The sequence below is a fragment of the Podarcis liolepis genome (assembly GCF_965112155.1).
Source record: "Podarcis liolepis genome assembly, chromosome: 11".
Classification (NCBI taxonomy): domain Eukaryota; kingdom Metazoa; phylum Chordata; class Lepidosauria; order Squamata; family Lacertidae; genus Podarcis; species Podarcis liolepis.
In genome coordinates, this window is record NC_139565.1 from 57,795,681 (window position 1) to 57,821,603 (window position 25,923).

The 25,923-nt window shown below is 44.3% G+C and overlaps 1 protein-coding gene across 2 annotated transcripts in view; it reads right to left on the reverse strand.

Moving 5' to 3' along the window:
* SETBP1 (SET binding protein 1) overlaps positions 1-25,923 on the reverse strand; it is a 257,268-nt gene that overhangs the window by 181,251 nt on the left and 50,094 nt on the right. The window lies entirely within an intron of this gene.

Here is a 25,923-nt window from a genome sequence, read left to right on the forward strand (position 1 = left end):
TGCCAACTCAGCTGTACATTGACAAGCCAACACCTTACTCTCTGGGCACCCACAAGGCCTCCTTTCCCGCCCACCAAGTCTGGGGTCGGAGTGTATTTTAGCATACATTACCTCATCAAAACTGGATCGGGAGCTCTAAAAGCAACAAAACAAACTTTGTTCATGGCGGCAAACTCGGTTTGGGTCTCTCTCAACAGGTCTTTGCCCCCTGTTCACACTTCATACATTTTTCCCCTCTGTGGCACCTTCTGAATCTTTACCCACAGTATTTTATATGCCAGCCCAGTTAATCTTTCATTTCACAAAAAAAACCAACCACAAAATAAATCCCTCCCCGAGCCATTTTTCTTCCTCGCCCACATTTCCTCCCTTCTCCTCTCCCTCTGCAATTCCAAAGTTAGCTGCGTAAAAACTATTCATAGAGCAAGCATGGAAAAGCCGCCGTAAATGTGGAGGAAGAAAAACACACACCGCCAACATTTACAATAACTTCATAGCCAGCACAGTAAACATTTATCTTTAGATGAGGCACCCGAGAGAAATGTGTGCCAAACTACATGTTAAATTAAAGCCGTATTTTTGAATTGCATATTCTGTCAGGGCTTTAAATAGGCTTTTCCCTCCTCCTTCTTTTTTGCAGTGTGAATGTTTGGGGGGGGAGTAGAAGTGTGACTGTGGCCCTGCAAATATGCACCACGTCCCTAAAGAAACTGCTCCCCCCAATAAAAGAAAAACACAAGTATTTGAGCACAAGAGGAAAACTAACGTTGGCCTGGCAGCATCTTGGAAGAAGAGGGTTTTTTTTTGTCAGTATGGTGGTGCAGGGAGAAAGGTTTACCACTTTCTAGGGGGGTAGCCACCTTAAAATGCAGAGACATCACCTTGCCAACAAAGGTCCGTATAGTTAAAGCTATGGTTTTCCCAGTAGTGATGTATGGAAGTGAGAGCTGGACCATAAAGAAGGCTGATCACCAAAAAATTAATGCTTTTGAATTATGGTGCTGGAGGAGACTCTTGAGAGTCCCATGGACTGCAAGAAGATCAAACCTATCCATTCTTAAGGAAATCAGCCTTGAGTGCTCAATAGAAGGACAGATCGTGAAGCTGAGGCTCCAATACTTTGGCCACCTCATGAGAAGAGAAGACTCCCTGGAAAAGACCCTGATGCTGGGAAAGATGGAGGGCACAAGGAGAAGGGGACAACAGAGGACGAGGTGGTTGGACAGTGTTCTCGAAGCTACCAACATGAGTTTGACCAAGCTGTGGGAGGCAGTGGAAGACAGCAGTGCCTGGCGTGCTCTGGCCCATGGGGTCACGAAGAGTCAGACACAACTAAACAACAACAAGGGGGGGGGTAGCTGGATATTACACTCACCAAGGGGAACAAATTTTCCACTCCTGGTTCACACCCACACCATGCAGTCAAAGTACATGGCTTGACCCAAAAGAATTCTGGGAACTGTAGTTTATCCCAGCACTCTTAGCAAAAGGGCATGAAAACACAGCCTCGCTATCCCATGAGCCTCTGCACCAACTGTTGAGGCCTGCGGAGAGTTGGAATTTGAGCAAAGACATTTGGAGGGAGCGATTGTGGTGGAATTTGGCATCTGGTCACTGCTGCTGGTTGTTGTTTTTAAGGGTTTCCCAAGGGTTTCCAGAGGTGTAGAAGGTGTTTGCAGGCTTTGCACTTAAATGCAACGTACCTTGGAATGAAATCCTCGCGTAAATAAGGAGTTGCCTGTAAGTAGTTGCTATACTTCAAGAAGTAACTATCCGGACACAATAAGTTGTTGGGGAATAAGTTTTAGGGAAAGTCATTGGGAGGGGGGTAGTTGTTGAGCTTTTCTTGAAAAATCATCCTAAGAAAGTTGTTGAGTTTTTTGGGAACGTTTCAAGGAGCCCAGACATTTTGCCAATTTCCCAAAATCCCCCCCAAGAATCCCAGAAAATCCAGATGTATGACAACGCTACCTCTACGGGCTTCTACCAAAAGCCTTCTATGCCATCTAAAGAGCGTTGATGAGAGGGACTTTCCCTTTTACTTTAAATGAGGGGGCAGATCTGCATGGAGATCTCTTTGAACACAAAATATCTAATCCAGCACAAAATGGCAACTGGGAACAAATGGCTCGTGAAGACTCCATGCTCCTCACTGAAGTGTGACTTCTCAGAAAACTTTGGGTGGAGACTGGGAGTCCTTCAGCTCCACTATGAAGACTTCTGCTTAAGCATGGATTAGGCATGGAGGAACGCAACTCCTGATGACAGTACAGTACGGCGATCAATAGGCTTTGGCTGGTGAAGTCATCCCTGAAATTTTACGCCCTCGACAATCCCCGGCCATGGCCAGAAAGGCTGCAAGCGCCACGCTTCCGCCTACCCACGTATTCCTCTCTGACGTGAACCGAACAATTTCGAAAGTGAGAGGAAGGAAAGTCAAGTGCCGGGGCTCGATCCAGATTTGTTCAGACGGTTTCCGACTGTGTGATCTCTTGAACTTTTTGCGCTTTAGTGGTTTTCTTACTGACAAGCGGAAGAATGTAACCAGGAACTATATAAGAAAGGTCAAGTCAATCTTCTAGGAGTCCTTTGCATGCCCTGTTCGCCTTGAATAAATAGCAAAATATACTGTACCTGCATGCAGAACACACTTCCTCGCTCCCATTTTGGATCTCAACAGCTACTTATTTGAACAGCTTGATATATTTGTTTAACTCTTTCCCAGCATCTCTGATTCTCCCTTTTTTTAATAGAAAGTAAAATCACAAGCCAGTAAATCACAAGGTATTCCAGCACATGTTAAAAATTGTCATTTTTGATTATTGATTTTTTAAAAAAATATTATTTGAATTAGCTCTTCTTGCACTCTGCTACTTTTACTTTTCAATAAACTCCTTCAAGGGTCAAGCAATATTACCCTCACAAGAACTGTTGTTCAGGTCAAAAGTGTTAATCAGGTTGGCTCCAGATTCAAATCTTCTCCTCAAACTGGATTCAAGCATTCGTTCACACACACTACTAAAAAACCCACCACACCACCTTTATTTAGGTTTGATTTCCTGCCAACACCACATTGCCACTTCCAACTTTGTCCTGCGCTAGCCAAAATCAGGGTGGGTGGGTGTTGCTTTCAAGATTTCCAAAGAGCCAATGAAGTTAATTTATAATGCAATTACAGGTTTAAGGTTCATGGTTTACCTAAGCTTTGGGTTTTTTACTCATTATCCAGCTGGCGAAGCAAGGAAAACACAGCGCTATTAACAAAAATGTCAAATACTTTCCACCTCCATTTTTTTTTTAAAAAAACTCACATAAAAGCTGAAGACAAACTTTTACAAGGATGAAGACAATTATTTTCTTCTCAGGAGGTCTGAGAAACAGAAAATGAAGGTGGAAGATGGAACACAGCTGAATGTAAACAGTTTTTTGAAGAGAAGATCTTTTAAATTACCAACTTTCAGTCTCATTATAATAACAGGCTTAAGGCCAATTAATAGGCTCAGTTGAACTAGTAATTTTGAGAAGGAAGTATATTTACTTTGGGAGAGAAAAACACCTGGCAGATTCACATTTTGACTTCAGACAATTTGAAAGGAAATTCCCTAAGAAGTATCAGGCTTCCACAAACTTGAAAGTGGAGATGGAGCCCACAACTTTTGGAAACAGCAGAATTTTCTCTCATTCCACTGGAGTTGAATTAGCTAAAAGTTAAGTGAAAAGAAACAACAATATGGTGACATATTGCGTATCCTGCTTTTCACCTCAGGACTTTCATAATAATCTAGAGTGCTACCTTTCTGTATGGGAAGTTCATGTGAGACACAGCTTGGAGACAAAATCATTTGTCTGCCAGAGAAATCCATGCAGTGGCCAAAGTACCAATGTTGTGGGGGAAAATCTAGCTTTTCTGAATCATTGGTGTTGTCCTCACAAAAAGCAGCCATATTAGTTAAGGTAAAAAATTGTCCAGTAGCACCTTAAAAGGTAAAGGTAAAGGGCCCCTGACAGTTAAGTCCAGTCGCAGAATAATCTGGGGTTGCAGCGCTCATCTCGCTTTTAGAGACCAACTAAGTTTGTTCTGGGTATAAGCTTTTGTGTGCATGCACACTTCTTCAGATACCTTAGTTCAGGTGTAGGCAACCTAAGGCCCGTGGGCCGGATGTGGCCCAATCGCCTTCTAAATCCGGCCCACGGATGGTCCGGGAATCAGTATGTCTTTATATGAGTAGAATGTGTGCTTTTATTTAAAATGCATCTCTGGGTTATTTGTGGGGCATAGGAATTCGTTCATTTTCTCTCTCTTCAAAATATAGTCTGGCCTACCACGTGGTCTGAGGGACGGTGGACCAGCCCACCGCTGAAAAAGGTTGCTGACCCCTGCCTTAGGTGGTTCCTAAGCTGCTACTAGACAATTTATTTATTTATTTTTATTTATTTCGACGATGTCAGACCAACACAGCCACCTTCCTGGATCTAGTTAAGGTAAAACTTCCATTGTGATACTCTCAATGTCTGATGTGATATGCAGCAAGCATAACCATTACATTCAACTATAGGGAGAGAAAAAGATGCCACAGAGCACACCAACTCATTCAAAGTTACATCTCAGTTCCGATGTTGGTGGTGCCCAACCATGAGATCACATGGTACTTCTACCTGGTGTAGAGAGCTTTTGCAGCAATTGCAGCTGTCCCCAGGGACCACCACCTTCCCCAAAAAATCATCACCATTTCACGACTAAGGATTATGTCATTCACAGCGCTTCTGTAACATTGGTGGCATGGAGAAACCAACACGCATAAGCCATGTTACAGAGGTAACAAATGGATCCACCTGTAGCAACTGTCATGCATGCATGAGATCCCCACCAGTTTCTCAGCTGGCTTCATGCATGTGATGAACTAAGACCCTGCTCAGTAAATCTCATGCTACCATTGACCATTTTGTCTCTAAGGGGCTACCACACTTTGGGTACCATAGTTCTAGAAGTCATCATCTTAAGGTACCATGCCTTCTGTGCTACTCTTTGACCTGGTGTGTCTCCATCTCCTGACACCCATCCTGAGGCTGCAGCGATAGTGTAACTGAAGCAACCGACCGCCATTCGCTAATAGCTATTAGTTCTTAATAGAGGCCAGCACTTAGGCCCAGGATGCAATTACTGTCAGAAGGGTCATGGTTAATAATGATTAATCTGATCCTTACCAACACAAGCTGCATCAACCAGTCACTAAATAATTGCTCAACAGCCTGGATATTATTTCCAGAGAAGCGAGGGTAAGAGGCACACATCTATCATTGCAAGATGAAACCTAAAAATGAAACACGCCGAAGGAAAAGGAGATGTTAACTCCCAGGGATGCCAAAAAACTTGAGAAGAGCTGAGAGAAACCCCTCAAAATGAAGTGGGAAACAAGAAAGAAAACTTAGCAGGGTGGCACATATCATTTGTTGAGAATAACCTAGTTTCTTTTGCTTCATTTGTGCCTGAGAACTCCTCAAAGTTTCTTCCACAATCCGATTTCCAACACTGGATAAAAAAAATGATGATGTCATTAATTAATACGTTTGCCCATCTGTTTATCCAGTTGGCTCAAGAATTCTTTTTAAAATATCTGAATTCTCAAATGCATCAATGCTGTTGAAAGCATCCACCTTGCCTCTCATCCATCCAAGCTATAAAGCAGCAGGCAAGGGGAGGGGGAATCACCACAAGACCCCATGAAGCTGGGAAGTGAAGGGACTTTATACATCATTGCTCTTCCAGCTTCTCCAACAGTCTCCTCCACCCAGGCAATGAGAAGTAAGTTGCCCTCTTTCGACACAATTTGTTTAGGGTTTATAAACCCTCCTTTCGCCACAAACCACTTACAGAACAAAACAGATAATGTTGTACAAATCACAAATATCCAATTATTGCCAAAACATTTCTATACAGTGGATCCTCGGGTTGCAAACGTGATCCATGCGGGAGGCATGTTCGCAACCCGCAGCATTCGCAACCCACGGTGCCGTGTCTGCACACGCGTGTCACGTGATTCGGCACTTCTGTGCATGCGCAAAGCACAATTTAGCGCTTCTGCGCATGTGTGAGCACCAAAACCCAGAAATAACCTGTTCCGGTACTTCCGGGTTCGGCGCACCCATAACCCCAAAAACACGCAACAACCCGAGGTATGACTGTATAGCAAATGATAATTACTAAAACAAACTACAGCAGAGTGGGCAACAAACTCAGACAGCAATTGGCACATCCTCTCACCCCTCTCCAAAAGCTTGGGCAAAGGGATGGGTCTTTAACCAGAACAGGAAAAATAAACAATGTTGATGCCAGGCACAACTCAGAGAGGACTCTAAAGGCAGGGGGAAAGACCCTTTTCCTAGTTGGGCCAGTGCTTAGTTACACACTTCTGGGAAGGTTGTGTGTGTTGCTATTCCCATGTGTCTGTTGCAACAACAAGAGCAAGATAAGGGCTGGAAGAGAGGGTGTTTATATCGCTGTTGTCATTCCTCAGCACCACATACAACCTTCTCCATCAACAATACTGAAAGCCATTAGGTGCCTATACCACTTCCTCACAGACACCTATTTGGGCTCAAGGAAGCAGGGAGCTGGGAGTGAAAACTTTAGCGTTAAGATGTTCTTAGAAAGTTTCATTATCTTCTAAATAAATAACTATTTTCTTTGGCATTGTAATGACCTAAATGCAAAGTCAAACTCTTGACTTCCTTTTCCTAAACTGTCCAAGCGATTCAAGATGCACCTTGTAGATCTCTGTATTCTTGTTTTAAAGCCATCAAGCATCACTTTGTGTCCCCATGGACTGAAAAGCAATAAATATATATGATATGTTGCTCAAATAAATCAATGGAATGCTTTATTCTGGTGAATTGTGGCCTGATGTGAGCCTTAAGGATCGGGCTGGCTATAAAGACAATTAAATACACATTGAGTTTGCAGCGATGGCAGGAAAATTCAATCCAGTTTGCATTTATAGGTGAACCTACGAAATTTGCACTTTCCTTTACAATACGAAAACTGGAATCTGCATTATCTGAATTTTGCGGTGCAGTTCTTCGGCCACATAAGGTATATAAAAATGCGAAAATCTGCTTAAAAGTGTCTTTATAAATGCAAATACCACAGCAAATAACATTCAAAAATGCATTATTGTAGGGAAATTGCTTTACGAAAATGTGTTTATTAGACCAAGTTGGATACAAACCTGTATATCCGGAGGAATTTTCACCAAAAATGCTAATCAATTTTTGAAAGGACTTATTTTTTAAAAAAAACACACACATAAGAAATTGAAAGAGACTGAAATTGACAAATTTGTCAATTCCTGATTGCTGGGTCAGGGGACTTCACAACCCAGACCTGTAAATCAACCCATGTTAATTTTCCACATTTCAATAAGACGCTTCCCTGGTTAGGAGCAGAAACACCATTTGAAGAAGATGATGTGGGCTGTCACTTCTGAAAATAAACCTTGATCAAGTCCTGATCAAGCAGCTGCTCTCTATGTAACACAGTATTTTAAGAGGCTGCTGTCATGAATGTGCCAAAGCCTTGGGAGAGCGACCTGATTTGACTCCGATGATGAAAATGTGGAAGGGGCATTTTGGGTATTCTCTGAAAGGCTTTTTTTAGTGCCTATAAACATTTCCTTTTTTCTAAACCCCCAAGACTCCAAAACTTCTTCGATTCAAGATCCAACAGAGAAGATGAGATCCATTTCACTGCATAGAATCATAGAATCATAGAGTTGGAAGAGACCACAAGGGCCATCGAGTCCAACCCCCTGCCAAGCAGGAAACACCACCAGAGCACTCCTGACATATGGTTGTCAAGCCTCTGCTTAAAGACCTCCAAAGTAGGAGACTCCACCACACTCCTTGGCAGCAAATTCCACTGTCAAACAGCTCTTACTGTCAGGAAGTTCTTCCTAATGTTTAGGTGGAATCTTCTTTCTTGTAGTTTGGATCCATTGCTCCATGTCCGCTTCTCTGGAGCAGCAGAAAACAACCTTTCTCCCTCCTCTATATGACATCCTTTTATATATTTGAACATGGCTATCATATCACCCCTTAACCTCCTCTTCTCCAGGCTAAACATGCCCAGCTCCCTTAGCCGTTCCTCATATGACCCCTCTTCTTTCCCATTACCCACCCAACAGACAGGAATCTCTCCCCTTCTCCGGCTTTGGCTGTCTGCAGAGAGAGAGATAAAATGTGTGGTGCTCGCTGAATGACAAGAGAGAGAGAGAGACAATCCACTTGCTTTGAAGATGAGGGAGAGGGGTGAAAAGAGAGAGTCAGGTTTATATGGAGAAAGGATATTGTGGCATTAAGGAGGTTAATGAGTTTGGCAAGGCGAAAACTCGGATGCCCTAAATGGAGGGGAGGGAAGAAGCCTCTTTTAAAGGAATTGCATCCATTTCTCAATGTCAGGACATGGCAGAGAGGTGAACCCCCTGGTGTCAGTCATTACAAACAGGAAGATAAAATCCACGTCACCCTCCTGAAACATGGCGGCAGCTCGGAGGCTTCATGATCCTACACTTTCCCGCTTTGATTTTTGCCTCTGGGTCTGAGGAACCTGCAAGGATGACCCATCAAAGAGCCTGGGGAACAGGACTAGCTATGCATACTTGAAATTTTAATTAGAGTTGAAAGACCAAAATTTGAATGCCAGAGGGAGACAGAGACAGAAAGATTTGGAAAATGTGGATTCACATTCTGTAGAGACAAAAAAACAAAACAAAAAGTCAACCAGTAGATTGAGTTTATAGCTGACCAGCGAAAATATTTATTATCAGCTTGGCTCTAGCATAGTGTCCTGGGATTGTCTACAGATAAAATAATAAGACTACTGAAAAACCCAACGTAAAACACAGCAGCTTCAATCCAATCTTCAATCCATGAACTTCAATCCAAGCTTCAATCCATGAACTACAGTGGTACCTCGGGTTACATACGCTTCAAGTTACAGACTCTGCTAACCCAGAAATAGTACCTCGGATTAAGAACTTTGCTTCAGGATGAGAACAGAAATTGTGCTCCAGCGGCGCAGCAGCAGCAGGAGGCCCCATAAGCTAAAGTGGTGCTTCAGGTTAAGAACAGTTTCAGGTTAAGAACGGACCTCCGGAACGAATTAAGTACTTAACCCGAGGTACCACTGTAATCTGAACTTTGGGAAAGGTGACATCTAACATTAATCTTAATGAGAGCAGACCCACGGAAACAAAAGTTCATTAAGTTCAGTGGACCTACTCTTAGTATGACTAACCCTTGGATATCACCCATCCAGGAACATGGGTGGCGCTGTGGTCTAAACCACAGGGCATCTTGGGCTTGCCAATCAGAAGGTCGGCGGTTCAACCCATGATGGGGTGAGCTCCCGTTGGTCTGTTCCAGCTGCTGCCAACCTAGCAGTTTGAAAGCACACCAGTGCAAGTAAATAGGTATGGCTGCAGCAGGAAGGTAAACAGCATTTCCATGTGTTCTGGTTTCCGTCATGGTGTTCCATTGCAGCAGAAAGTGGTTTAGTCATGCTGCCCACATGACCTGGAAATCTGTCTGTGGACAAACACTGGCTCCCTCAGTCTGAAAAGCGAGATGAGCGCCGCAACCCCATAGCCATTGACTGGACTTAACTGTCCAGGGGTCCTTTACCTTTTTACCTTTTTCTTTTATCACCCATCCAGTGTGCCTGGCTTCATGAGTCCTGTCAAGCTTTCGTAAAACCTCATCAAAAAACATCAGTCCACAATTTCACCTATAACAGGAAAACAAATGTTTCCAGAATTGTGCAAGCCTAAGACACTCCACATTTTGGTTGCATCTCCCTTGTTGGGGTTTGGGATACCCTAGAAGAGTTGGAAGGAGATGGTTCTATCAGACGAGCAGAAATGCTATTGCTGAAGGAGCAATCTCTTGTCTACAGCTTAAACCAAGCAGTTCATAAATGAATAATCTCAGACTGCACAGCAATACCATTGGCTTTAATCACAGATTCCTTTATGTATGAAGGAATGCCGGCATAGACACCAAGATCCTCCACCTTGAGTATTTTTCTGCCCTAAAAGTGTTTTGCAGTATTATTCCTGCTTTTAACTCCTGTTCTTCACCTAGAACGGAGTTCTGGGCTCTTGAAACAAATTATGTTATAGACTGCGAAAGAGATGATGAGTTGGGCTGCCCTGTAAAGGTAAAGGTAAAGGTAAAGGGACCCCTGACCATTAGGTCCAGTTGTGACCAACTCTGGGGTTGCGGCGCTCATCTCGCTTTATTGGCTGAGGGAGCCGGCGTACAGCTTCCGGGTCATGTGGCCAGCATGACTAAGCTGCTTCTGGCGAACCAGAGCAGTGCACGGAAACGCCGTTTACCTTCCCACCGGAGCGGTACCTATTTATCTACTTGCACTGGTGTGCTTTCAAACTGCTAGGTTGACAGGAGCAGGGACCAAACAACGGGAGCTCACCCCGTCATGGGGATTCAAACAGCCAACCTTCTGATCTGATCGGCAAATCCTAGGCTCTGTGGTTTAACCCACAACGCCACCGGCGTCCCCTAGGCTGCCCTGTGGATGGAAGCAAATCTAGGAACTTGATCTCACAGAGAACCAGAACCTTTGGCATTCATGTATGAAATACCATATCCATTTTTCCCCTCTCTCTCTCCTAACCTCCAGGCAATAATTGCATTGTTGTTGATGGAATGGTCCCTGGAAGAGGGGAGTTAAAGGACAAAGATGAATTATTTTGCACCACCCTGTACCAGATTACTATGTATACATAATGTATATATTATTTTAGTACAAATCTCTCCCTCTCCCCTCTCCGCCCTCCACAAATGCATATTCATGGCCGCTCAGTTTTTGATTCTGTCACCAGGCAAAAGATGATCCTTCAACCTAGGCTAACACGGTTTCCGTTCCCTTTTCAAGCTGCTGTTGATCTACTGCACATCAAAATGTATGTCAAAAATAACCATTTCATCCCCACTTGTTCCCAATTTTAAACTGAGGGCCACTTTGCATTGCTGAATTAATATGATAAGGATGCATATCCACAGAGACTTTGGGATTTTGTGGAATCCTTGCTGTGCAACTTTCTTTCAGTGACACACTGCAATTCATTCCTCAAAGAAAACTTTTGGGTTCCTTGGGAACTTTGGAACCACTTCTTAACACGCTGAATCAAGAACCTAAGAAGTTGCCTTCGATGCAGTTCAGACCAGTGCTCCATCTAACTGAGTACTGTCAACAGAGATTGACCGGGGTTCTTTGGGTTTTCAAACAAGGATCTCTTCCAGGCCTATTCTGGAGATGTCAGGGATTCAACTGAAGACCGTTTGCAGACCAAGCAGATGTTCTGCCTCTGAGCTGCCATCCTTGGCCACCAGCTGTCTATTCAGCTTGTCACACCCCTAACTAATCCAACATTTTAAAAACTTTCTCATTCGTCCAGAGTTTTCCTGCGCTCTTAATGGCGGCTGAATTCACACAACCTCCACACACATGCAGAAACACACTTTATGTAGTCAAGAAGTGGCTAAACCAAGGGGAAACAGGATGTCAGAATGGAACCAGCGAGGAATTCATTCTCAGACCACCATAAAAATAAGGTGTGTACACAATTAATGGGTATTTGTTTTTGGTTTTTTCCTGAGGTCACATAAACCTGGATATAGGTGCCTATGTGTGCCATTGGGCACATGTAGTTCGGACAACTTTCAATCAAATGTACCGTGAGGATCAAGAAAAGAAAAAGAACATTTTAGGAAATATGGGTCGGGATTCAATGAATCGATGATTTATGGACACTTGGAAATCACCTGTATACGCTGGAATATATAAAAACTTTCAGTGCTTTCTCTAGGAAGTTCTTTTGAACCTATCTCAAAACACTGGTGCAAAACTAACATACTTCCCGCTGCACTGCCTAAATTATAACCCTTTTGATATAAACGAGAACTCTGCTAATGATGTTATAATACACTTTTATAAAAGTAGACCACCTTTGGGTGGCATTCAACCAAGTTGTACTCGGAGTAGCCCCACTGAAAATTAATGAACATGACTGCATTCAGTTCACTATTTTCAACAGGTCTACTCTGAGTAAAATTTAGCTAACGTCCAACTTCTTTGACAATGCAAAATAATATTCAAATGAACCACCCAGACCTTTGCTTAATTTCACACGCAGTGCACTAATGATGATTGATGTTGTTATTTACGACTACTATTTTTTTAAATATTAATATTAGCAACCCACATTCTGGCTTTTCCGCACTGCTTCTTCAACTATTCTTTCACTCTCTCCCTCCATGCTAAAAGAGGAACCAGCCTGACCCTTACAGCTTAATCTGCCAGTGACAAGGGAACGGAAGCCTGGAAATACTGAATCCCGCCTCCCTCCATTTTCTTTAAACTTCTCCCTCCAACCCCTCTTAGAATCAGTGGGGAGGGGGGGATATCCAGCCTCCCTTGGTTTTAGAACGTTTTGGCCATTCCGAAGGGAGAACCGGGATGGGGGGGGGAGGCAGGACAGACCACAGCTAGCAGAGCCAAGGTGGAGAGCAGCAGCCCTGCAACGGACAGCTGGTGTTTGGGTGGTGGTAAATCACCCTGAAATGAGCCTCTTCCCTCGGCTCAATGAGGCCTAAATAACAAAGGAAGGCACAGCTTGGAGTCGGACAGCCCGCTAGCCAGCCATAGACACACATGACAGCTTCATTCAGGAGCCCAGAGTCGATACAAAAGCTCCGAAATCAATCCGACATCCCGCTACCTCAGACAATGCCCCAAATCTTCTCAGAATTGGAGACCCAAATGAGGGGACGGCATTCAAGGGAGATCAAAACCGCCACAGTCCTGGCATTGAAAGGGGCTGAAGGAAAAGAAGAATTTAGAAAAGAGAGGGGGGGAGAGGGGGGGCAAAGAATGGTGCTGGAGTTGTCAATGGTATGGTTGGGGCTGCTGGGTTATATTCACGTTTTATGCAAAGTGTGTGAGCTCTTGCTTGTCACCTCTGAGAGACAGAGAGATTGTGTGTGTGTGTGTGTGTGTGTGTGTGTGTGTGTGTCTGTCTCTCTTGCTCTCTCTCTCTCTCTCTCTGTGTGTGTGTGTGTGTGTGTGTGTGTGTGTGTGTACACACACACAAAATGACTGGGATTTACATTATCAGGGGTCTAACCCTCCTTCCTTTAAAAACTAGGGCTTTTTTATCATTCGTTTCATTCATGTCAAAATTCATACCCTACCCAAAAAAACCATACAATTTTGTTTAACGGGGGAACATACAGCCACCTAGCCAGTAAAACTCCCATAAAGCAATCACACGCCAAGGATTGAAAATTAGAATGATACACATACTCCAACCCATTGCAATGCAATACTTGGCACTGATTTTGGGCATTTCAAGGACACAATCCAATCGGTTAAGCACTCTTAAAAGGCGAATGCTCGTTTAAGAGAGTTTTAAGCAGGTGGTTGACATGCACATTAACACATAATCAGTGTGACTCAAGCGTAGTTAACATTGGCTGTGCTGGGTCCCAGGGCTGAAAGTGCGGAATGTATTTTCACATACATCCCCTCGGTAATCTTTAGATCCTCCTTGTATGGTAGGTCTATGCAGCCAGAGACCTGAAATTGAGGATCTATAGCAATAATGATTGTTGTTGTTGTTATATCTATTATTATAAAAGGCCTGTAGTCAATTCATGACTAAGGAAAAAAGTTTGAACCGAGGACTTCCTCGCTCACAGTTCATTTTGTTAACCACTAACTACACCAGCTCTCAAACAATTAGACAGCCTTTAGTCAATTAACTGTGGCTTCATACCAATTATGTTTTCCATTTGTTAAATGTGCACATATCTCCATACTGCAATTTCAATAAAGATGCTTCTTTTGTGAACCCTGAATGAATGCCACAGCCTGCCTTTGCTGGATTATGTAATATTTAAACACTACTCAACAGGACATAAGGGACACAGGTGGCGCTGTGGGTTAAACCACAGAGCCTAGGGCTTGCCGATCAGAAGGTCGGCGGTTCGAATCCCTGCGACGGGGTGAGCTCCCGTTGCTCAGACCTTGCTCCTGCCAACCTAGGAGTTCGAAAGCACATAGTGCAAGTAGATAAATAGGTACCGCTCCGGCGGGAAGGTAAACGGCGTTTCCGTGTGCTGCTCTGGTTCGACAGAAGCAGCTTAGTCATGCTGGCCACATGACCCGGAAGCTGTACGCCGGCTCCCTCAGCCAATAAAGCGAGATGAGCGCCTCAACCCCAGAGTCGGTCACGACTGGACCTAAAGGTCAGGGGTCCCTTTACCTTTACCAACAGGACTTAAGGAGAGTCCTGCTATATCACACCAAAGGCCCCATCTAAACTTTTTTCACATGGTGGCCAAACAGGATGTGGGTGGAACATCACTCTACCATTCATGCTCTCCAGCATCTGGAATTCAAACCTATCGCTTCCGACACTGGAAGTAATATATAGCCACCCTGACTAGCATATTTTTGTCAACCCCCCTTTTAACGCCATTCAAGTGGGCGGTCATGACTCTTGTCTTGTGGCCATGAGTCCCACAGTTTGTCTGAATCTTCAATCACACAGCTCATTGGATGACACACATGGCATGCACACAACCATCAGCCAGAGAAGGTAAAGCCATATCTGGAAGCACATCTGAGGTTTCAACAATGATCCAAATCTGCATTAGTCAATGTGCTCCAACAGGTGATGTTTTAGACATGGTCCAGTGAGGCCCTTGTCTTGCTCCCCAGAAGTATGTAAAAACAACAACTAACAAAAAACCAACCAACGGATAGCCCAATATTTGCTTCCCTGCATTCTACTTGGAATGATGGTGTGATGTGAATGTGTGACACACACACACACACACACACACACAGAGAGAGAGAGAGAGAGAGAGAGAGAGAGAGAGAGAGAGAGAGAGATAAGAGAGAGAGATCATGATATGATAAAGAAATGTCTTTATTATCAATACAATACAATACAATACAATACAATACAATACAGTTTGTGGAATCATGCATGTTTTCTGACATATTTCTCTCCCAGCAGCAAACTGAGAAAACCAATAGTTTCCAAAGGCAACAAAGGAAAATAGTTTATATGCATATATATCACCATGATTTGAATGGCCTTTCCCACCAAGAGAAAAAGCAACATAACCCTATGCAGACAACATAGAAATAGCAACTTTTGTAGCCACTAATAACAACAGCAGTCTATTAATAAAATGAACAACTTTGAAAGTGACAAGCTGCCTGTTCTGTGGGTTCTCTCCTCCACCCCCATTCATAACTTTCTCTCATTACTGCAGGGTACATCCCTCTTTTTCATACTCCTATTTTAGATACGTGAGCTTATCAAGATTGGCAAAATCAAGAAATATGCATATTATATCTAGACCACAATTAGTGAAGGATATTGGGGGCTGGGATACCTCAAACTTACTTTGTCCAAGTTGCATGAACACTAGTGGGTGAAAAGGTACTTCCTGAATCATGATGGAAGCCCTCCCCACAGATTTAAGAACTAAACTTCTCATTTTTCATTTCCAATATGTTCATTAATTATCCATAGCATCACTTCTAAAAGTTGCAATAGGCTTTCCACTAATCAAGTAACATCTTCATATAAAGTACAAATATTAATATTTTTTTCAATTCCTTCAGTTAAGGGATGGAAAACCATGCTGTTATTAACTGCCTTGGTGACCTATAACCCTACCTTGTGCCCCCAATTAAAACAGAGTATTCAGGAAATAATCAATTGTTAACTCATTTCTCCACTGCATGATTACAGAGCCAATACCTACTATTTTAAAATTCCACTTCCTCCAAACACAAACAGGTTTTATATCAGGTGCCACTCAACACAATCAAAACCCTTTGCAGCATCTAATATAAAACACTAAAATAGAAAAGCTGCTGGAACCCAATGTTTCTTCATTAATACAGTGGTACCTCAGGTTACATACGCTTCAGGTTACAGACTCCACTAACCCAGAAATATTGCTTCAGGTTAAGAATTTTGCTTCAGGATGAGAACAGAAATTGTGCTCCGGTGGTGCGGCAGCAGCAGGAGGCCCCATTAGCTAAAGTGGTGCTTCAGGTTAAGAACAGTTTCAGGTTAAGTACGGACCTCCGGAACGAATTAAGTACTTAACCCGAGGTACCACTGTAGTTTTATTTAACACCTGTGTTCTTACATCATACCAAACATACTTTAATGCAAGTGTGGCTCTTCAGGTGCTGTTGGACTCCAGATCCCATTAGTCCCAACCACCATAGTCAATGGTCAGGGGTGATGGGAGTTACAGCATGCACAAACAAACGGAGGGTCAAAGGTTAGACACCCCTATTTGCACATGCTTTGGGCTTGCATGCTTCCTGCTTCTCATGTCCTCATTCTATGTGGCTGGTACAACTTTTGAAGTTTTAACTTTTCCCTTAAACTTGGTTTGGCATCGTAGCCCAACCTGAGGTTCAGGACCATCACTAACGATGGCCAGTTTTTAGAAGCCAGCATCATAACCCATGGATTCCTGCACACACACAAACACACACCATAATTGAAGTTGGGTTTTGTTACAGCTCATGTATCTTGTGCTAACCCATGGTTTCGTGCGGTATGCATGCAAAACCATGTGTCTAATAATGCTGCCACAAAGTTACTCCCATCAGCTATCAAGCCACCATGTTCTGCACCACTGAAGCTTCTGGACCAGAGTCAAGAGTAGCCCCATATAAAGAACATTGTAGTAATCAAGACATGAGACTACCAACACATGGGCTACAGTGGGTAAGCTAAGGGAGAAATTTCATATATCATATTCAGCTAGCCAATACTATTTTGCAGTTATGAGTTCATAAAATAAAGTATGTTAAAGGCAGAGGGGCCTGGTTTCTGTGGTCACTTCTCATGCCTAGATATTGATTAAAGCATAACCACTTCCCTTTCGCTGTCATAACAACAAGGATGTATAGCTGGACGCACCCTAAATGATAAGGTGACCACAGGAGAAGAACCACAAAACATAGAAAGCTTTGAGAGAATATACTCCCATTCTGGATTTGATGCAGTATTTGGGGAGTAAGGGAGCTTTTAATGCAAGTCTGAGAACTGATTAGAAAAGAAATTTAGTAATTGGCACTGTTTTAAGATTATTTTGGAAAACGAGAAGGGAGAAAGGAGTTAGGAATGCTGGATGCAATCTCCCAGAGATCCAGAGCATGAAATCAGGTGCCATTTCTTCTGACAACCATGTAAATATTTATAAAGAGGATTTTTTTTGCCATACAGATTTGTAGGTTATTTCTTTTGTATTTATAAAGAGTTTTTTCCATGCAGTTTTTGTAGGATGTTACTTTTTTAAAATATGCACAAAAATGGGATGGGACAGACTTCAATGTGCCACATGATGAAATGAGATCATTTATAATCTCTATTTATTAAGACAATATCTGAACATCTGAAATCTCCCATCATTTTTAACACAATGAATGGGGAGCCCCCTTAAGACATGTGTCAATCGGATCTTCTGAACCTGAAAGAGATCACCATTTTGGGAATCAGCGTCCGGAATCCCATTGCCTAGGCTTCCATTAGTTTGGTTTGGTTTTTAAAAGCCTGACTCTCACTGGATCAACTTTGGCCACATCATTGCACGAATTATCTTCCAGCCCTGATCACCTTCATTAGAGCATCTGTGGTTAAGTCAAAATTATGCCAACACAGATACAGGCAATGACAACTAGATGTGCATATGTAAATCATCTCTGGCAGTTTTCCCTACAGGGCAGGTGTGCAAAGAGAGAAATCACCAAAAGGATAGATGTAATTTCTGAAAATTACTACATGGTGGTTAAAATCAAAGGAGCGATTGACAAGGGAAAATATTAAGCCAGACATCGACTTGGTTAAAAAGCCTTCAAACACCCCTTCTAATCGCAAAGGAAACTTCAACTAAAAGGGTTCTCCTTTACAAAATTATTATTATTATTATTATTATTATTATTATTATTATTATTATTATAGTCTGCAACAAACTACCTAAGGATACAGTCTGCGTAATTTAGTTACAAATTCTCCCTTAGTTCCAATGGGCTAAAACCCTATTTTCAGAGTCCAGGATAAAACCCCACTCCCCCCCCCCTTCCCAAACCGGACTGCAACCTAAACATCTCTCTCTCTCTCTCTCTCTCTCTCTCTCTCTCTCCTTGGAATGGCATTTTCCTTTCCCTCCCCTTGCCTTTTTAATGGAAGAAGCTTGCTTCATTAGTCCTTCCTGTCTAACGTTCAGACACAAAAGGTCAGTGGCAACAGCATTCCACGCATACACTTGTGTCAACCTGGAAGTGTCCCACATCCATCATAACCTCAAGGTTGGGTGGAAGGGGAGGGAAGGTGGAAATTGGAGACACGTGCCCCCCCTCCCTCTCCTCCGCTGCTGCATTTTAAAGCAGACAACTCCATCTTTACTCTCTCTGCAGAGCTGACAAGGCTTCCATGGCTAGCTGACACGGTAGTAGAGGCAGGTCATTTACGGCTGTGTGACCAGAATGCAGCCATGAGCTTCTCGCATTTCCCCACCTTCTCCTTCCTTCAAAACTGGCCACCATCACATCGAGGTCACGTCTCTCAGGAGAGACAGAGAAAGTTTTCTGCTTCAGTTTCTTCTTTTTCTCATCAGAGCTTTTCCACTGAACGACCTCCGAAAGCAGCACCAGAGGGAAAGTGGAAAGGGGTTGGGCCAAATCTCCAGCTAAGGACCTCAGATGAGCTTGGCTCAAAGGCCAATCTATCCCAGCACTTTGTTCTCATAGCTGCCAACCAGGTGTTTTGGGAAACCCACAAACAGAGCATGGGCACAACAACACTCTCCCCACAGGTGGTTCCCAGTCTCAGGTATTCAGGTATTGCCTCTGATATTGGAGGTAGCAATCATAGCCAGTAGTCATCAAAAGGCTTATGTTCCTGCTGAGTTCCTGAGGATTCTTACCCCACTTCCTAAAAAGAGAGAGATGCTATTTCTGCAGTCTCATCTGTTTCAGATGGGCCAAAATAGGAGCAACCAGGATAGGTCAAAGCTTACATCTTCATCATCAAGAAGAAGAGGAGTTTGGACTTGATATCCCGCCCTTAAGGAGTCTCAAAGCGGCTAACAATCTCCTTTCCCTTCCTCCCCCACAACAAACACTCTGTGAGGTGAGTGAGGCTGAGAGACTTCAGAGACATGTGACTGGCCCAAGGTCACCCAGCAGCTGCATGTGGAGGAGCGGGGAATCGAACCCAGTTCACCAGATTATGAGTCCACCGCTCTTAACCACTATACCACGCTAGCTCTCAATCCTTCAAATGCCCCAAGGCTGACCTCTCTTGACACTGAAAGGTTTGGTGGTTATAGGGCTGGTGACCCCAGTCCAAATTAAGCTCCCCCCCCCCCCAGACTTCACTTTCACCACCCAATATGTTTAGGTGGGCACCGAAAATGTCCCTCCCTCTTCTTCCTTTCCTTCCTCCACATCCCCCCCCCAATCTATTTTCAAAACCTTTCGTTGTTTCCCTCCATGTCCTCCTCCCAAACTGGCTTAGGAATTAAACAGGCCGTCCATATGCCACGCTTCACTTCTTCACTGTTGCTGCCCCCCTGCCATCTGGCCTATGTGATCAAGCAAAAGGGTGAGGGGGGGGGGGAGAGAGAGAAACAGAATAAGGAGAAAGGTAAAGACAGACACAAAGAGGAGGAGGAGGACGAGGAGGAAGAGGAGGGAGAAGAGGCGACTCTGCCTCTCCCATCTGCTCCTTGGCCAGACTCCCGGATAGATCAGTAACGGAGAACAGCAGAACCAGCGACAATTAACCCAAACAGAGGCCTGTTTATTTAACCTGTTCAGATAGATCAGCTCAGACATGGCTCCTTTGGCACAAAAGAGCCCTCCCTTCCATCAAGAAGCTTCCCAGTGCAAAAGCCTCGCCTTTGGCCATACGGAAAAGAGGCAGAGGAGGGAGATTCCCCACAGTATTTTTTCTCATGGCAACAGTCCATCTGAACCGACAAAGACCAGCTTATGTGTGGCCGGTAGGAGACCCAACTATAGCAGTGGGAAGGAATGCCATTCCATGGGCCCCTTCTGGTACATCCTGGTTCCCTCTCTGAAGAGGGGAGATGCCTTCATCGCGGAGGGTGCACCACTAGTCTCCACCCCCATCGTTCAGCCCGGACACTGAGGTCCAGCACCGAGGGCCTTCTGGTGGTTCCCTCATTGCGAGGTTACAGGGAACCAGGCACAGGGCCTTCTCAGTAGTGGCGCCCGCCCTGTGGAACGCCCTTCAGATGTGAAGGAAATAAGCAGCTATCTTATCTTTAAAAGACATCTGAAGGCAGCCCTGTTTAGGGAAGTTTTTAATATTTAATGCTGTATTGTTTTTAACACTCGATTGTGAGCCGCCCAGAGTGGCTGGGGAAACTCAGCCAGATGGGCGGGGTATAAATAATAAATTATTATTATTATTATTATTATTATTATTATTATTATTATTATTACCCTGAGCAGAAGAAGAAGATCCTGCTATATCAGGCCAATAGTCCACCTAGTCCAGCTTCCCGTTCTTGCAGGAGCTAACCAGATGCCCATGGGAAACCCGTAAGCAGGAATCGAGCACAAAACCAACTCTCTCCTCCTGTGGTTTCCAGCAACTGGTACTCAGAAGCATTGCTGTGGAGGAAGCGCACAGGCATTGATGCTAGTAGCCATTGATAGCCCCCTCCTCCATGAATTTGTCTTATCCTCTTTGAAAGCCACCTAAGTTGGTGGCTTTCGCTGCTTCCTGTGGGAGTGAGTCCCATAGTTTAACCATGTGTGGTGGTGGTGGTGGGCTTTATTTTATCTGTAACCTGTCTGGGACACGGGTGGTGCTGCGGGTTAAACCACAGAGCCTAGGACTTGCCAATCTGAAGATCAGCGGTTCGAATCCCCGCAACCATTGCTCGGTCCCTGCTCCTGCCAACCTAGCAGTTCGAAAGCACGTCAAAGTACAAGTAGATAAAGAGGTACCACTCTGGCGGGAAGCTAAACGACGTTTCCGTGCGCTGCTCTGGTTCGCCAGAAAGTGGCTTAATCATGCTGGCCACATGACCCGGAAGCTGTACGCTGGCTCCCTCGGCCAGTAAAGTGAGATGAGCGCCGCAACTCCAGAGTCGTCCGCAACTGGACCTAATGGTCAGACGTCCCTTTACCTTTAACAACCTGTCTGAAACCCTGGAGACTGCTGCCAGTCAGAGCAGACGATACTGAACCGGATGGAGCAATGGTCCGACTCAGCAGAAGCCAAATTCCTATGTTCCTTGTACAGTTAAGTTTGACTTCAGCAGTTTGACTTCCACTGTGAATGACACTTGCAGAGCAGAGGTTTAGGGTGCTTGCTTTTCCTTTTGACCTAGCGTTCGTTTGTGCAGACTTCAGGTCCTCCCCAGACCTTGCAGGAAACAAGTGCCTGTTTGTTGCTTCATTACACTTTCACACAAGAGTGTGAGCATGCCCAAGAACAAGGAAATCTCACACATTAAAAAAGGGGGGTGTCGGGAAACATGGATAATTGCCAAAAAAAAAAAAAAAAGCTCATCAGATCATGACAAGGGACAGCCCCTTCCTTCCTCCCTGCCCCACAGAAGCAGCAGCTGGGGACCCACGGCGCAGCCTGCTTTTCACAGAGGCAGCATTTGAATACAAATGAGGAATGATGCCAGGTGCTGTCCGTCTCCTTCTGGGAGAAGGTGGCTGGAGGAGGGGAGGAGTCTGGTGAGGAAGAGAAGGGTACTTGCTTTATTGCACAATATTCAGTTGCCATCAGGATGCTCTCTAAACAATGAGCACCTTTGATTTCTGCACCATGGATTCTCGGCTGAAGAGCTGGGGGCTTTCTAAATAATGCAAATAGAGGAGATGGCTGAGGGTGAAGACTGGTCTCCCGGCTGCTGATGTCAGAGTGGTCCTCTGGTACATGTATCCTCACTGCCCCATCTGTGGGGCCTCTTGTGTGTTTAGAAGCGTGATTTCCTGCAGCTCCCCAATCGATTTCAAACCTTGGGATATCAGGATTCTAAACAGTGCAGGGAGCCTACATGCTTACAGTGGATCCCCGCTGCAAAGGTTTTGCTTAGAAGGCATGGGGATGTTTATAGAGGAGAAGGCTGCTCTAGATCATTCTTCAGCCAGAAGCATCCATATATTGGGTTCCTTTTATGGTCCTCGTCTACATGTAAAAGTTCCTCAAACTACTTCCAGGACTCCCTCCCCTGATTCCTCATCTCCTGTACATGCTTTTCCAATTTATTGGTCTCCTGCTGGCTAAGGAATTTTGATTTAGTGGACCCTTGCTTGGCTTGGATTTGATGACCATTCAGTTTTTCTCCACCCCTCCTTAGCAAATGGAGCACAACCTTCTCTGGGTTGTCAACTGATGGCTAGGGTTTGGGGTTGTTGTTTTTCCGTTATTGCATACACACACACACAAACACACACATATATAACATTTTCTATTCGTTGTAATGTCTCCATCCCCTGTACAGCTGCACAAAATGTAGGAGATTGAGGAAGTTGACCCAGAGGGTGACAACTGTTGGAGATCTAAGTGCTCAGCTGTAGGAAATCTCCTCTCATATGAGAGCACTGTGGAAGCAATTATGGAGACAATAATAGATGGGATGCAGTGAAATAATCCCATGGTAGAGGGAAGCCTTCTGGTGAGATCATAGGCCACAAAGAGCAGGAGTGGTTTATGATGCCATTGCCGGCAGATTCCCTGGACAGGATGAATTCATTTTCTCAAATCATTTGTTATGCCTCGTTATTATGGGGCTCTCTTTTCAATTGGTCTCCCTGCCTTAAATGATACGTTATTGACCTCAAACTACCAGCTTCGACATTTCTGAACTCTGGGCTGCAGATAGAAAGGGCAAACAGTCCCTCCTCTTCCAAGAAATGTCTTAACTTGAATGCATTCTGCTTGGCGCACATGAATCAATTCCCAACATTTGGGTCCATCCATCTCTCTCATCAATCAAGCCGTTCTCCCAATCCATACATACTGGTCCATCCATCCCAATAGTCATCTATATAGCTATTTTATCGTTAGTATAAACCGCCCCGGTGGACACATTTGATGGGTGGTTAATCAATATCCAAAGCTAATAAATGAATATATAACATTTCTGCTTGCAGCTATACTTAGGGTGTGTTCTTTCTTTCTAAAAAATAACCCTTTGCTTTCTCTATATATTTGCTATCAATGGCAGCAAGCCACCTCAACTGATACAGACCAGTGTTATATATAAGCTAGGTGCCAAATGGCTCCTTAAACCAAGGTTGCAGTCACCAAAATGGAATGTCTAGTTGCCATTTAGGGGCAAGATGGCTCTATAAAGTCTTATATCCAATCACTGTCAGTTCATCATTTGAAAAATAAGTTAAACATCTGGCTGGTTCAGATGGCAACCTTGAGCTAGGTTAAGAACTTTGAGAACTGAAAAAAAAGAAAAGTCACTCGATCCAGGGACAGTTCACGTATATATTGGCCTATTCCCACCTCTTTTCATTATTTATTTTCTGCACAGAAAAAGCATTTCAGTTCCAGAAATTCATTCTGGTTGTACAGATGCAGTGGTACCTCGGGTTAAGTACTTAATTCGTTCCGGAGGTCCGCACTTAACCTGAAACTGTTCTTAACCTGAAGCACCACTTTAGCTAATGGGGCCTTCTGCTGCTGCCGCGCCGCTGGAGCACAATTTCTGTTCTCATCCTGAAGCAAAGTTTTTAACCTGAAGCACTATTTCTGGGTTAGCGGAGTCTGTAACCTGAAGCGTCTGTAACCTGAAGCGTCTGTAACCTGAAGCGTCTGTAACCTGAAGCGTATGTAACCCAAGATACCACTGTAAACGGATCGAATTCTACAGGATGATCTCCAGATGGTGGAGATGTCAAGTGCCATCTTGGTGCCCAGGCATCTTCACTTGGTCACAGGTGGTCGATAGACAGGTGCAAATGCTAATTTTGAACACTGGTTATTGGAGGCATTATGCTTCTGAATGTCGGTTACTAGAAATCACAACCAGGGAGGGTGCTGTTGTGCTCAGGACTTGCTTGTGTGCTTCCAAATAAGCATCTGGTTGGCCACTGTGAGAACAGCATGCTGGACTAGATGATCCACTGGCCCCATCCAACAGGCTCTTCTTGTGCCCTTTTGTACTTCGAGCGAACTACTTCAGGATCTCATCCAGCAAGACTGCCATCAGTGAGTCATTGGCTCCACACCTGGTGGTTGTGGTGGCCTTGACTGGTTCCCCATGAACAGCAGTGCAGGGTCAGGTACTTCTTTCCACTTCTGATGTTCAGGACACTCTTCATTCGTTCTTTATGGATATTCAGCTGGTGATATATTGTGATGCTGAAAACCAGATACCCTATCACCCAGCGCTAGTGAACACCAAGCTGAGATCCTGGTTAGAAGAAGAAAAGTGGGGGATAAATGTACTAAAGGAATATCCAACAAGGAAGGAGACGTTTGCTCCAAGCCTTTGGTTAAGCACAGTCTAGATGGAAACTCTTCCACCAATATGCCTGTTTTCTCAGCAATGGCAGGGATGGAAGAAGTGAGGAGATCTCCTCCATCTTCCCTGCACCAGCGCACAGGAAACTTAGAAGTGTGTCTCTCCATCTACATAACTCTAGAGATGCTGTAGAAATGGAGCCCTGGAATTCCGTGGCATCCAGCCCATCCTTTTCTCTCAGTAGTCAAACATCCATGACTCACGGTTGGGTTTCCTGCACTTAATAACCAGCAGTATTTGCAGACCTTCTGACAAAACATTGGGCACTTTAACAAAACCCGCACTTGACCATAAAAGCTTCTGAGTTTCTCTGGGGCATCTTTAAGGAGCTCAGGGCTTCTGAGGCCCCAGATGCAACATTACATGTGGTCCACGGCTGCTTCTGCCTCTTGCCAAGATCCTTCCCTGCTCCAGTTCTTTATTAGCGGACATGGCGTTCTGCAGAAAATGTTTTTACAACCTCGCTTTGGGTTTTATGGGATTATTCTATCAGAGCAAAAGCAAACTTAGCGGGCTGAGTGAACTGTGCTGTGTCTTTTCAGCCCCAGCTAGTTGTGCCATGGCAGTGGTGTTTGTCCCCTAAAAACACACACACACCGTACTTGCCCTGACTTTCCCACCACCCTCTCAACTAACCACAGATTTCTAGATAGGCAGGAAATTGCCCAAACTGAAATCCCTTACTGCCCTTTGTCAGCGACGATCAAGAGAAGGCTCTGCGAAGGGGCTTTTTTCCTTCACTAGGCAAGGAATTCTGAGTCATTTCTTCCTAGAAGTTGAGAGTCAGAGGTGAGAGCAAGAGATGGGTTTGTGAGATTAAGGCGACACACACAACCCAGGATGGAATTTACTCCATTTAAGGTGCTTGTGCGTGGGGAGCAAGCAGTGAACAGATTAAACATTAGTATGCTATTTAGCTGATTTAGTGATGTGCCAGGGAAGCAGCACTTCCTTCCAGATCTCTTCCCCCCAGCCCCCGTGATCTCATCAACACAGGGTCCTCCAGACTTACAAGACCAGATGTTACTTCCTGGCCATTCGACTTTTGCAATCACACACAAGCAAGGAATTTGCCACGGATATTGGGTACCCGCCACAGAATTTCCTAGGAACCTCAGCTTTCATTGTAAGTCCATTTTCGAGAACCTCAGGGCGGTTGAAACAGATCTAGAACAACGCTTCTGAAAATCTCAAGCGAAAATAAAATTTTCTACTTTGGTCAGAGGAAGGCAGTTGCTTCGAGAATGAAGACAGCTCAATCTGGACAGG